This window comes from Lycium ferocissimum, chromosome 7 (genome assembly GCF_029784015.1).
Source record: "Lycium ferocissimum isolate CSIRO_LF1 chromosome 7, AGI_CSIRO_Lferr_CH_V1, whole genome shotgun sequence".
NCBI classification, from domain to species: domain Eukaryota; kingdom Viridiplantae; phylum Streptophyta; class Magnoliopsida; order Solanales; family Solanaceae; genus Lycium; species Lycium ferocissimum.
The window spans coordinates 42,887,742-42,903,193 of NC_081348.1; positions in this window are offsets into that span (position 1 = coordinate 42,887,742).

The following is a 15,452-nucleotide window of genomic DNA, read 5'->3' on the forward strand; positions in this document are numbered from 1 at the left end:
TTCAAATCTCAAATGTTTATCTCACACAAAGCTTAAGGATTTCATTCGATCCCTTCTGCTCTTGCCGTAGCAATACTATCTGGGCACGATTCGTTCGATCGTTTGGCCCTTACATTGAAACCTACTACAAAAGGTTCGGGTGGCCACAACAACACAAATTTCAAAAATTACTTTGATGTTGCCTTCGTTTCTTGTTTTGCTTCGGTGAGCTCTTCTTCGGGCTTAGTGTAGGTATAGTAGTCCCCTAGTGTTTATCCGTGAAGTATGATGGGCTTTGATGAACGCATCTGTGAGCATCTCAAAAGAAGTGATGGAATGCTCAGGCAGATGGTCGTACCAAGTCAGTGCCCCTTTGGACAATGTTTCACCAAACTTTTTCAGCAATACCAACTCTATTTCATCCTCCTCGACATCATTGCCTTTTATGGCGTAAGTGTACGAGGTCACGTGCTCCTGTGGGTCCGTTATCCCATCATATTTTGTAATATCCGGCATCTTGAACCTTTTTAGGATCAACTTTGGGGCGCACTCTTTGGGAAGGACCTTTGAATGTATCTCTTTGAATCCGGTCCCTTCAAGATCGAGGGCGCTCCCGGGATTTGGTCCACTCGAGAGTTGTATGTTTCCACCCTCTTTTCCGTTGAATCGACCCATTTTGCCAAAGTTTTGAGCATCTTCAAAACCTCGGTAAACGAGCCGGCTCCGGACCCGTTGCTCTCCACTATCCGTGGTTTCCCTCGCCTTGGTTCGGTAACCTCTTTTGGCTTTGCCGAAGCTACTTTGCCGTCTTTGCTCTGAAGCTGAGCTATAGCAACCCCTTGATCGGCAATAACAGTCTTTTGTTCCTGCAGCATTTCAAATATTAAACGTATGTTAATCTCACCCGGTATATTCGGTATTTTTCAGGCTGGAGCCCGAGGCAAAGTAATTAAGTTATAGCTATTCAAAGGATCTGTGGCTGGAAGGGCGGCATTCTCCTGATTGACGGTATTCTACCGGGCCGAGGTTTTCTCGAGTTGACAAAGATTTGGGTCGGTTGGATCCGCAGGCGGGTTCCGTAACCCACTGTTGTTTTCGTTTTCAGCAGCTATCTCGTTGTCATTCACATGCCCGGAATGACCGCTGCTTTCCATTTCGAATGTAACATTTTTGCGAATCTGCAAATTTTCAAACAACAAGTGAAAAAAGAAGTAGCAAAAATTAAACCACCACTATTATTCTATGCCCCACGGTGGGCGCCAAACTGTTTTCCCCCAAATAGTGGGTAACAATTAAATTTGTAAGTGGTGAATAGGATATGTAAGTGAACTTAATCTTTTGTGATATGAGATTCTATCGAATACATATACATATATGTGATATATATTAGTAAGTAATAGCAAATATTATTTAGTAATAACAATAGAAACTAGAGAGGAAAAGTTATCAAAGCTTGTGAGTTGGTCCGGTGTGGAGTGATCTTCCTTTAACCGAGCCAAAATACTTGAAGAAAAAAGTATGAAACTTTGCTGATTACAATTTGTTGAATAGTGAAAAAGCTAACCTAAAAAAGAAAAGGATAGCCCTCTATTTATAGGTATCAATAAATGGGCCTTAGTACAATGTAAAAAAGCCTTTCTAGAAAAACCCTAAAATGGATAAGGCTGGTCCGTACGGTCTGACACCCATACTGTTGTCAGCGCAAATGGGCAGAACGGTTTGATGACACGTGGCCTGCTCCATAACTGATTATCCGGACCTACACCGAGTATGCTCTTTAGGTTCGGGTCTACCGTGTCCGGTAAAATACCTTCGATGTTGAAGTAGAGTTGAACACGTTCGTGCCCACTCGGACCTATCTTTTACTCTGGTCCCATCGGACACAAGTTGACCCGGTTTTTACCGTATACAATAAGAAGTCAGAAAAAGAATTAATTGTGGTGAGAACTTTCGACTGCTAGCTTTAGCAAGAGACAGTTCTAGAGTACTATGAATCTTTAGAAGAAAAAAAAAAGAGAGATTTCCATGGTGGAACAATGGTAAAAAGTACTCCATCCTTGATTTAAAAGTTTCGAGTTTGAAATTTGAATATGGAGCTTTTTTAAGTTGGGAGCGTAACATTTCTCGTAATATTCACGACTTGAATCTAAGTTAACCGGACAAGTAATGTCCACAGATCAAATTGAAAATAAAAATAAAAATCTTGAAGGATAATTAGCTTCGATTTTCAATAAAGTAAAAACCCAAGAGTTTATCTTGTGGATTTGGTCGTTAAAGGGAAAAAGAAAGGTTGCTGAGAAAAGGTAAGCAGCATCAAAATAAGGTTCAAAAGAGACAGGAGATTAGGGCTCATGGTGATGGCAGCGAACAAATTATGTTATTAACATACTTTTTAATAGACTAGTAACGGGACATGTGCAATTACGTGTATCCAGTATCAATGGTTACAATATTTGTGAGAAAATGAATATCTAGGATAGGTCTAAAGTTATCCTCTATATTTCTTTAAATTTATTGTGAACACATTCGATCGTCATTAAATTTAAACAAACAGCGTCAGCTAGTAGCTTTAACAGACCCAACGCAATATGCACGTGACAGGCACGTGAAGCCAACAAAAACTCACCAAAAATAAAGTGTTGTGAGCTGGTTAGTAAAAGTCGTATTCAAAGTTGAAACAGGAAATATAATACAGTAAGTCACAAAAAGAATCATAATAGTCGTGTGAAATGTTGACTACAACACTAGGAAAAGACAATAGTGAAAATGAATTTTGATAAGATTCATTGTTTTGAAAGGTAAGATGAAAGGAAGTTGAAAAAGTATAGGCAAAGTCAAACAAAGGTTTCGAAAGCCCACGGCAACGACAATGAACAGATGAAATTAATTACATACTATATACTTCCTAATATTTTAATGTAAAATGAAATTACATTGGGAAAAGGAAAAGAAAGCACGGTTTAACTAGCGTCAACAAATAAAATGAAAAAAATCACAGTACTTTTTGCATGGCATCAAGATTCAAGCATGCCTACGTTTAATCTTTCACCACTGCTAGAAGGGGGCCGGTGAAATAGTATTCGATGCAATCTGCCAGGGCCCATATTTTTGGGGGCCCTACTTGTAAAAAGATCCTATATAATTATATATTAGAGATAAGGATTAAAAACACATTCTAATTAATTTTTTTTTTTTTAAACTTTTTCATACCTAAACTATTTTTATTCATCCAAATGTTGAGAAAACCGACCTTAAACGATCATTATCTAGCAACTATTACATTAACGCTTTAAAAACACATGGATATTTAACATTTAAATCGCAGAAACTCACTCTCCAAAAAAGCGAGTATTGAAGCGAGGTTCCTTTTTCCTAAAAAATTTCAAAAAAATTGTACACATGGCATAAGTAATGCTATGGTGGCACCTCCATGAAAATTAAAAAATAATAATTTTTTAATAAAAAAAAACTGTATATTTTTTTTAAAAAATCAGCATTTAAAAAAAAAAACTGGATTTTTAAAAATTATATGAAAAAATAGTAATAATTTTTGTAAAAAAAAATCAAAAAATTTAGAAAATCAGAAAAAAAAAATGATTTGAAAAGTGGAAAAGTTGATTTTTTTTTAAATGCGAAAACTAAATTAAAAGAAAATAAATTTTCCATTTTTTAAACTATTTTTTTTTATTTTCTATAATTTTTTATTTTTTTTTTTACAAAAATTATTATTTTTCAGTTTGTTTTTAAAGCAAATAGTTTTTTGTTTTTTTTTTTAATTTCCATGTAGATGCCATTGTGACATTATTTATCCACGTAAACAACACTTGGCAACATTTTTATATAAAATGGAGAGTGTAGATCACATGCCAATCAAGAATAATTTGAGGTGTGATTTTTTTTTACAAACTAGAAAAGTCATAATTTAAGTAATTTTCTCAACTATTTTTTTTATTTTCTATAATTTTTGAAACTAAAAAAAAGTTTGATAAATAGAGTTTTTTTTTTTTTAAATTTTATCTCTATATATTACTACTACTTTTAAAAAAAAAAAAGTAATACTCTCATGGTTAGTTACACCCAATATGAAGGGAAAGCATTGAGGAGTGCAAAAAAGACTTCTCGATGTAAATCCTAGAGCAATTTATACACTTTGTGGTTGTCATAATTTAAATTAGGTACTTTGTGACATGGCTAATTCTTGTACAAAAGCTATATCATTCTTTGGAGTGATACAACGTATATATACGCTATTTGCTTTTTCTACTAAGCGATGGAAAGTTTTAAAAGATTTTATACCCAAGTTAATGCTTAAATCAATGCCACAAATACGTTGGGAAAGTCGTATTGAAAGTATTAAAGCATTAAGATTTCAATCACCACAAATGAGAGATACTTCATTGAAATTAGTAGAAGTTAGTGATGATCCAAAAACTAAAAGTGAAGCTACTTGTTTAGCAACATATGAGCTTGAAAATTTTGGATTTTTATTGGGTATGACTATTTCGTACGATATATTATTTGCAGTTAATTCAATTACTAAAAGTTTACAATCTTGATATATGCATATTGATGCCGCCATAGATCAACTAAGAGGTCTAATTATTATTTTTTCAAAAATATAGAGAAGAAGGATTTGCAACTACTATGATTTCTTCTAAGGAAATTGCGTCTGAGATGAATATAGAACTTGAATTTCGTAAAAAAGGCGTAATATTTAGAAAGAAACAATTTGATGAAAATGTTGATAACGAAATCACAAAGTCTCTTGAAGAATCTTTTAGAGTTGATTACTTCTTATATATAATAGACCGAGCCATTTTGTCACTTCAAAATAGATTTCAATAATTTGAAGTATATGAAAATATTTTTGTTTTTTTATTTATTTAGGGCCTGTTTGGAAAGCCACCTGATAATTGGAATTGATGCAATTACTAGGGTAGTAATTGCACTGCCTAGTGATTACACAATAGTGCAATTAAAACGACCTGTTTGTTTGTCATAATGTAATTACAAGCGTGTTGTTTTACAAGTGTAATGCACTACAATTAGTTTAATTAAAAAAATAAAATTTAATTATAAAAATTTAAAATTAATATTTAAAAAATATTTGCCTTTATAAATTATATTAAATTAGTTATTTAATAACACATTGTTTAATGAAAATATATTAATTAATAATCATATATTTGTAACTAATGTTGTAAAAAATAATTGATATATATATATATATATATATATATATATATATATATATATATATATATATTTCAAATTAATAATATTTAATTTTAAGTAATTATAAAACTTAAAAGGAGATTTTTTCGTGAGAACGTCATGGATTAGATATTTGACAAAAAAATAATATTTATAAATATAATGCCATCACATTATTAATGTTTGACACAAAAAATCCATCAAATGTAAGTGAAATATAAACAACATGCAATATGAAAGCAAAAAACTGAAAATTGAAAATATAACCTAAATTCAAAATCCAAAAGAAAAAGTTTAACATAATACTCTTATGTCAAATTCCAACATTACATATGTAAGTTCTAACGTAACTTAAGTCAATAATTCAAAAGTTTTTAAAATATAAGTCTATAACCTCATTCACAACGAAATTATACTTTAATAACGTCATTCGTTATATATCAAGTTTGTTAATGACTCATTCTTTCCAATATTAAGAAGCGTAGTTTCAAAAATTAGAACAATAACACAGTTAGGCTAAATGAATTAAAAAAAAAAGCAATTAAAACAAGAAGTAAAGGTTGGGAATGAGAAGAAAGGAAATGAAAAATAAATAATATAAAAAGAAAAAAACATTTTAAAAACTAAAAATAATTAAAAAGTAAAAATAAAAAATAAATTAAAATAAAAAGAAACAAAAAGTAACCCTGTAATTATAAGGTGTAATTACACTAATTCTCAACCCTCCCCTCCCCCCCCCCCCCCCCTTTTGAGAATTGGAGAGCGTAATTACACTCAATTACCACCTAACTGTATAATTACTTAATTAAACAAACAAGCTAAATTGTGTAATTACACCCATTTACACCCAATTCCAATTACCTGGGTGGCTTTCCAAACAGGCCCTTAGTGGTAAAAAATTGAGATCACTAGATGATGAGAGTTTGAAAAAATATTGTCTTAACCTTGAACTTTCTTTAACACAAAATAGTTTTGATATTGATGGTTTAGATTTATTAGTTGAATTAAAAGTGTTGAAAGAAATAATAAAAGTAGAAGATAATGATCTAATCGAAATACTCAATCAAATAAAAAGACTTGATTCTTTTCCAAATACATATATTACTTATAGAATAATGTTAACAATTCTTGTAACTGTTGCCTCAGTCGAAAGTAGTTTTTCCAAACTAAAATATCTTATCTAAAATCTTAATAAATGAAGTGTTCCGTCCCATATTACTTGCCACTTTCCCTTTTGCACGGCCCTTAAGAAATCATAAGGGGCATGCAAAAAGGAAAGTGACAAGTAATATGGGATGGAGAGAGCACTTCATTTATTAATTCTTAAAGAACTTAAAATTTTAAAAGTGAACAAGTAAAAATGCACGAAGGAAATAAATGTATCGGAGAATTAAAATTAAAGTACAGATGTATATATATGAGAAGAGAATAAATATTTAATATTATGACATATGACCATATGAAATAAAAAAGTAGTTGATTAAAGTGTGTAATTTATATAGCTTTTTGGTACAAGTACAATGCTCTAAAGAAGCAAAGGGACACAAAGAGAAAGCTGCTCGGTCCATTTGGGGGAATGAAGAGTACGCGTGGCTTGCTAGAACAGTGGTGTTATACACGTGTTCACAGTAGAAAGCAAAGAAATTCATTAAAAGGGCTTAACTTTTAAGTACAGTTGAGATAGCTTCTTGTACAATATGATATTGCTGTGTTCGTCCAACCTCACTCCCACTTCTATATTGTATAGATAGAAATAAAAGATATATTTTACTATCTTATCCCTATCTCTCTCAAATAAATACATTTTGATCAAAATTAACTATTTTCAAGAATATTTATTATTAAGGATAAGATGGGAAAGATTTAATTAATTTTATCTTGGTTTTGTAAACGAACAAGTAATTTGAACATATATTTTTAGTAATGTGGCCAAATAATATGGACGGTTAAGAAGGTAAGATGGAAACATTTAATTAATTTTATTTTGGTTTGTAAATGAAAAGTAATTTGACATATATTTTTAGAAAGGACATTAAATGGCCGCCGGGCCATAAATAAGCCTATGGCCGCCCATCTATTCCCAAACCCAAAAAAAATTTTCCATAAACTATTCCCATCCGGTAGCCAAAATCTGTAGAAAGCCTTTTGTGGCAACTATAAGTCGCCACAAAACACTTAAAAAGTCGCCACTAAAGGCTGGGTGGTCCAATAGCCCCATCGCTTTAACAAAAAAAAAAAAAAAAGTCAGACTTTTTGTGGCGACTAAAAGTCGCCACTAAAGGGCTGCTACAGAAAAATTAGGCTTTTTAGTGGCAATTAAAAAAGTCGCCACTAAAGGTTAAATATCCCAAAACATGTATAATATGTGTATATTTAATAAGAAATATCCCAAAAAACTCTGAGACGATTGTTGTATATAATATGTATCGTTTGTGTATTTATGTATCAGTACCTATCTATAATGTATAGAAACTGTGTAAAATATGAATCACTAAGGTATGTATCATTTTTGTATATAATATGTATCATTTGTGTATATAATGTGTATTATAGAATAGAAAATTGTATCATTTTTGTATATAATATGTATCATTTTTGTATAGAAAGTGTATATATAATTCCAGCATGTGTACATAAATTATATCAGTCTTGTATAGAAAGTGTGTCATACGTATAAAAAATGTATCATAGAGACCGTATCATTGTGGTGTATATTATGTATCACTATTGTATATGTTAAAAATAAATATCATATCATTATTCTATAATATGTGTGTAATAAATGTATAATTAATATATAACAAATGTAAGATTAATTACAAGATATGTATATAAAATGTATAATTCTTGTATATAAAGTGTATATATATAATTCCAACATATGTATATATGTTGTAGAAATTCTTTAGTGGCAACGTTTTTGTGGCGACTTAATCGCCACAAAAAGTCTTTTTTTTTTTTAAGCGCTGGATTGTTGGGCCGGCCAGCCTTGGCATTATTTTGGGGCCGACCGGCCATTTTTTGGCATTATTTTGGGCCGAACGGACACCTAGTGAAATTAAGCCCAAATAGTGGTTAAATGTGGGATTAGTTTGGCTGAGTGGACACACAGTGTCCTTTTCCCTATTTTTAGTAATATGGCCAAGTAATATGGGACGGAGGGAGTACTTCATTTATTAATTCTTAAATAACGTGAAAAGTCAAAAGTGAACAAGTAAACGTACACGGAGGAAATAAATATATGTCGGAAAATTAAAAATGAAGTGCATACGGTGTTTTCTACTATATACATGAGAAAAGAATAAATATTCAGTACTATGACATATGTCCACGTGGGATAAAAAAGTAGTTGGTTAAAGTATGCAATGTGTATAACTTTTGGTACAAATTTGCATTGCTATTATTCGTCCTCTCTTCACATTTAAAGTATTGACAAAGAAAGAAAACCCAAAGGAGTGATGAAACGGGGCGTTAATCCACGTGACCGTGGAGTTTTAACGGCTCGATTTGCACCACCACTAGCATGATCCCCCGTGAGAAGTAACGGGGATCGAGAAAGAGATGGTAAGTGGAATTGTGAAGGAGATAACGATACTATGGACGGCGTTGGTGCCATTGACACCGTTCGCGGAGTTATTGGTAATGATGCTGCGGACGGAGTTTGTGCTATCGACGCCGTCCGTGGAGTTATTGGTAAAGAGCCGAATTGGTCATCGTGATGGAACGTTGGAGCTACCGTTACCGTTCGTGGCGTTATCTAACGAGTTTGGTAATGAACTAACTTCATCAACATCAGCCATTTTTGTTTCCAAGTTTTCTCTACTCATGATGATATTATTTCGACTTGTAACAAGTCACAAACTCAAAAGAGCCTAAGATAGCTCGATTGGTTACGTTGCTTCTCTAATTAGTTTGTATGTGCTTCAAGTGCATGGGAAATGTGAAATGTGGACGCAGAGATATATATATAAGGACATATGTAAGCTAGTAGGGATGATTTGACCAGAAAGCCTCAATTGACAAATTGGCAAATAAAAATGATTTTAAGAAACTGACCATGGCCTAACAAGGAAGTAGTCAAGTAGCTAGGAACGCAACCTGTCAATGTTTGACAAACTTGGCTGCTTTTCTCTCTTCCCAATATTCCCTTGATTTGAATGTCTATAACATATAGTTAAGAAGTTTAGCAGACTTTATGAGACCTTCTAATATTTTTTCAAAAGAAAAAACAGGTCGTCATATATAATTTCATATTATAGTAACTAGGCAGCTTTTGGACATGAACTTGAGATTATTCATTTGGATAGAGGTTGATTTAAAGTTGAAATTGTGTTTGAACATACAATTTGAATCTCAAATGTTAACTTTTTGTCATAAACATGAAAACATCGCAATTTGTGAAAACTACCAAAACATCTCAACTCTTATACAATCTTTATCAAACGAAGAAATCATAGGGGCTCATAAATAAGCGATTAAGATATCCCGGCGCCACATTAATAATAAATATGGGTTGGTAAAGTAAGGATACAAATTTGGCTTGGGCAATTGTTGTTGCAATAAATATGAGTCTTTTTTTTTTTTTTAATAAATTTTAAAATATGTGTCAAGTTTAAATTTTTTTAAAAATTGAAATCGCATATACGGAATTGAAATTCTACCTTTTAGGTGTATTTAAAATTTGAAATCAAAATTGCATGTCCAAACACCTCCTAAGTGTGTGTACATATATGGGCAGTGAAAATATTTAAATTGTCAATTTAAATTAACAATAAACAAATTACTTTGGCTTAATTTTTAAGTAATAATCTGATGTTATGATTCTATATTTTACCCGAAAAAAATGTCTAAAACTAAAACCCTTAAAATACCATATAGAGATTTTGTTGCTATCTCTTATCCTTATGGTGTTGATTTTGACTTGGACCTGGCCTACCATTAAAACGTGAAAGCTAAGGTTGAGCAACCTGGTAGTAGTTGGTAAGCAACTAAGCCTCGGGACAATAATAACAAGTGTCTTTTATCGCCTCTCTCAGCTACGAGTTAAGCAAAAATGATATCTCGGATAAAATTATTGCTCAAGGACAACAATAATATAAAAATTATTCATCATATTAAATAATAAAAAAAGAAGCTGTGCTTGATATTACCTACTGGCTGCCATTTTGGAATATGCAAATATTTATAAATTGTTGCTTAGAATTATTGCTCAAGGACAACAATAATCCATGTGTGTAAATTGAAGTCCAAGTTTGTCATCCTCTCCTGGTCCTTTCGCGCCTACCAAATTATTCTCCGTCATATTTTTCGAATTCCAATTATAATACTTGGACATCCAAATAATGCAATATATATTTCTAAATCAAAGGCCAAACCGACATTTTAATTTCATAGGTTCTAAATTTTAAAATAACAACATGATATGCTAATCACTATAGACACATAGTTTGTAGTAAAATTACTCGATTCGGCCGAATTCGTGCATAATCTTCTAGCTAGCTCCGCCATGCCTAAAACCCCTATTCCTAGATCTTCTCAGAAAATTAATATTCATATACTACTTATGAAAGTCTCAATAGTCTAGTCCTTTAAACTAATTTATTTTCGATATTTCATTTTCTCCTTTTCAATTATATTTTTAGTTTAATAAATAAACTATCTCAAAACGCAATTTTGTCTGTTTATGTACATTTATTTATAAAGCATAATAAAAGAGCATAAAACAGTCCTGCTATATTAATTGACTTGCATGCGTCAAATATAAATAATTTTAGTACACACAGGCGATTTAATTGTAGAATACTCTCCGTAAAATGAAATTTGATAATAGTAGGAATAGTACAGCTAGGAATAGCTACTGTTAGTCTATTATACTACTCATAAAGTGGTTATGGAACCATATCTAAATACTAATATATACATACAAATTAAAATAAGTTTGACAATTTTGTTACAAGTTTTACTCCTAGAAAGAGATGGAGTAAATTAATGCTATTTAGCCCCATACTATGATTAAAATCTGCAAATTAAGTGACTAGGTAAAAGACTAATTACTAATGTGATTCCGTTAATACGAATGAATGAGCTAGAAGAATAATTGGTTAATTAAAAAAATTCTATAGAGTCGTAAGTCAAAGAAAACGTCACGGTATCGATCCTAATGTAAAACACACATTCATCGGAGTAGCCCTTCAAAATACAAAAGGATAAAGGTGTTGACCATATATAAAGTTGATGCCACATTATGGTGTACTAAAGGTGGTTTCTGACCTCCCATTTAATGATTATCTTTTACCAAATTATCAGCTCCAACAACTTCAACTTTTGACATAGATAGGAAGCTAGATACGATTCGAAAGTGTTGTGAGAAGGTTAGTGAAAGTCGCATTCTTAGTTGGAAACAGATTACAATGAAGTCAAAAAACAATTAATGTCGGTGTGAAATGCGGACTGCTCTAGGAGAGACAACTGTAGAGTATGAATGTTGACAAGAAAGGAGATTTACGTGGTTGAATAATAGTAAAGTTGCTCCATCTTTAATTAAAATCTCGTGTTTGAAATTTAGAAATGAAGTCTCCTCTTGATTGCAAACGTTAAAATTTCTTATAATGAAGTTTTTACGACACGAATCTGAATTAATGGATAAGTAGTTTTCAGTACCGAATTAAAATGAATCTGGAAAGATAATTAGTTTCAATTTTCAATAAAGTAGTAAAAACGCACTGTTTATTGTAGTTAGGTTTGGTGATTAAAGGGAAAAAGTAAGGTAATTGAGAAAACGTGAGCAGAATCAAAATAAGGTTCAAAAGAGCAAAGGAGGTTACGCCCATGGTAATGTCAACGAACAGATTAAGTTATTTACATGCTTTTTAATAGACTAGTAACAGACATGTTGAATACATCAATTGTTGCAATATTTGTAAGAAAATGATAAGAATGATGTCTGTGGTAGGTCTAAAATTATCCTTTATATTTATTCCTAAGCATATGTATTAGTTCTTTAAATTTATAGTGCAATATCGCAAGACTAAATTTTGTGGTATCTGTGTTTGGTATGATAAATTAACTATGATAAATTTAATATCACACAAAATAAAATGCATATACCTATATAAAGCTTAGACCATTTTATACTATAGATAAAATATCAAGATATAGGATAAATGATTATAATTCCGGGATAATTTTGGCCATGCACCAAACGACCTTTGATCTTTGTTAAAATTTAAACCACGTCAGCTACTAGTAGCTTTAACAGACTCAACGCAATATTTGTAAGCAGGTTAGTAAAAGTCGTATTCGTAGTTGAAATGGGAAATACAAAAAGTCACAAAAAGAATCATAATAGTCCTGTGAAATGTTGACTAATCCTGGAAATGAAATTTGATAAGCTTCATTTTTCAAAGTTAAGATGAAAGGAGTTGAAAAAATGCACGCAAATTCAAGCAAAGGTTTCAATATATTGATAGTCTATTCAATGCTAACTAACTATATGTACTTACTCCGAATCAAAGGTTTCAAATCAAAGATTACATCTTGCTTAGCAAAAGTTTAACTAAGAAGACTCTGGATAAGGGCATAAGGCTACCAAGCAGTGAATCACCGATCAGTTACCAACTTAATTTTTTTTCTTCTGGGGTAGGGGTGGGACCCAGTTATGGGCGAGAAAGAGTTATTCAAAATATGTCCCATTGAGTATAATAGTATTAAGCACATGCTTAGAAACAATAAATATGTAAACCACAACAAAGTTAAGTGACTAACATTAATATACGTTAAAAATGCTTAAAAGCAAATTTGATTCGCTGTTAAACTTACTCAACCACCCCCTATTTAATCCACTTGTTCTTGCTCTTGTAAGAGTTATAAACAAAGAAAAGTGAGAGAAATTTAACTAAGTGGTACTCCCTCCGTGGTTTCTTTACCAAAAAATTTGTTCAAGTGTTATTTAAGTTTTTTTCCAATTCTATTAGACAATAAAGTAACATAATGATTGGACTACCATTGTAGAAATGTATTTATATTAATTAGGGGTAAGTTAGTAAAAACACTCCTAATTGCTCACAAAGTTTAGTACCATTGTTCTTACTCAAAAAAAATTCCATTTATACATATACAAGATCAATACTTAAACGTGTTTGCAGTATTATATACTCCCTCCATTTCATAATAAGTGAGATTATTCTTTAAGAAAACTCCTAGAAGGAGTGTTTTTACTAACTTACCCCTAATTAAATTCCAAAAAAAAAAAAAAAGCTTAATGATTCTTGATTATGTAAAAAAAAGTCATTTTGGAAGAAGAAAATTAATTTTTTCTTGAAATCCTAAAACACCACTTACTTTGAAACAAAATGAAAAGCCTAAAAGGTCACTTATTATGGAATGAAGGGAGTATTGTGTTTGCTCTGGCTTAAGATAACTACTCCAATTACATAAGCAAATTTTGAATCATCTATTTTACTATTTACCACTTGCTTTGTTGGTTAACCAGTGTGATGTACCTCTTTTATAACTGTGAATATTTTCTAAAAAATATTTAATAAAGCTAACTTATTTGATCTATAACACTGTTATACACTATTATATATTACATATTCATTTTTATATACTATTACATATTGTGTATACTATACATATATGGTGTATAAATAATGTATCTTCTATGTATAACTATGTATAAACAATGTATCTGCTAGTATGACCATATATAAGCAGGTTTTATACACTATCATATATTACATATTCATCATTATACACTAATACACTATTATATATTGTATATATAGTAGATATACATTGTATAGATAATGTATCTGCTTTGTATAACTACGTATAAACAATATATCTGCTTGTATAACTATAAATAAGCAGGTCGTTATACACTATTATACTCAAGCATCATTAATAGAACAACTGGCAGTTTGCATAAGCTGGGAAAGAAGAAAAAACTCTATTAGAATTTTCATTGAACATACATAACAAAGTCGAGAAAAAAGAAAAAGAAAAACAAGCCAAATGAAAAGGGGAAAATGGCCATTGATTCTAATATAAATTTAATCGGACAACAAACTTACGAGGGCAAATAAAAAAGTTCAAATTTAAGTCCAATTAATTAATTTGACTACCAGGAAGGTAATAATGATGAAATCAAAATCAACGTTTTCTAAAAATCAAAATCAAAATTTTTAAATACAGAATTCTAAAACGAAATTAATATTTCGTGAAATATTCTGAAAGTGCAAGAACTAAAAAACAAATTCATGAAATATTAGTTGTGTAATAACGAGTGAGGGTGAAAAATACTGTGCTTTTGGAATCAACTAAAAATGCCTAAAAAAAAACATTTTCAATCAAAATACCCCAACAACAAAAAGTTACGAAAATATTTTTAGTCGCAATAATTTATCGCTTAAAGTAGTTAATCGAGACGGTGCTCCGAACGCTTAGCGCAATAATTTATCTCAGTGTCGCCTTTTTTTTTTTTCTCATTTTTTTGGTTAACCCTTCGCTACACTTTTTAACATTTTGACCATAGATTAATCATGTTTCGGGACTAAAACTTCAATATTTTATATAGAACCCTACTTAAACTATCAAGGATACACAAAGTTCTGGGATGGCCGCTTTAGAGGTTGAAAATCGAACGCCATTTTTCCGTTCAATTGATGGTGACATTAGCTTGAAGTTCTTTACGAATATACTTAAACTTGTTCATTAATAATTAATCAAAAGTTAGTCAAAATAAAGATTCATAAAAAAAAAAAAAAAAACTTAATTAAATTGCATCATTCATAACCTTGAATAGATGAAAATACTTAACATACTAATATTCTTCAAAATAACAGCATAATGATATATTAAACTTAAAACTAAAATCACAACATTCTTAATCATCATCGTGAGTACAAGAAGGCCAAAAGAGGGCTTAAACGCAAAAAAACGTGCCATGTCAATGCTCGCTTTAACTCCACAAGAGTTTAATTTGGCTCTTAATCGTTTTCGCGAAGAGAACAATCGGATGCAAATACGTTACCTTAGGTAGAATATGGTATACATGGTAGCACGAGATTTAGATCCATGGGATTCGATCGTGAAATGTCCGATGAAGATTAATATTTTTCTTACAATAAGGCAGGCAGTAGGGTCATAAAGACCCCCCCCCCCCCCCCCCCCTTCCCTGTGGTACTTAGGGGTGGGTTTGCAACTATATAAGCCCTCTTCTTTGTTATTAGACTACACCATATTCAATGTCGAGTAAT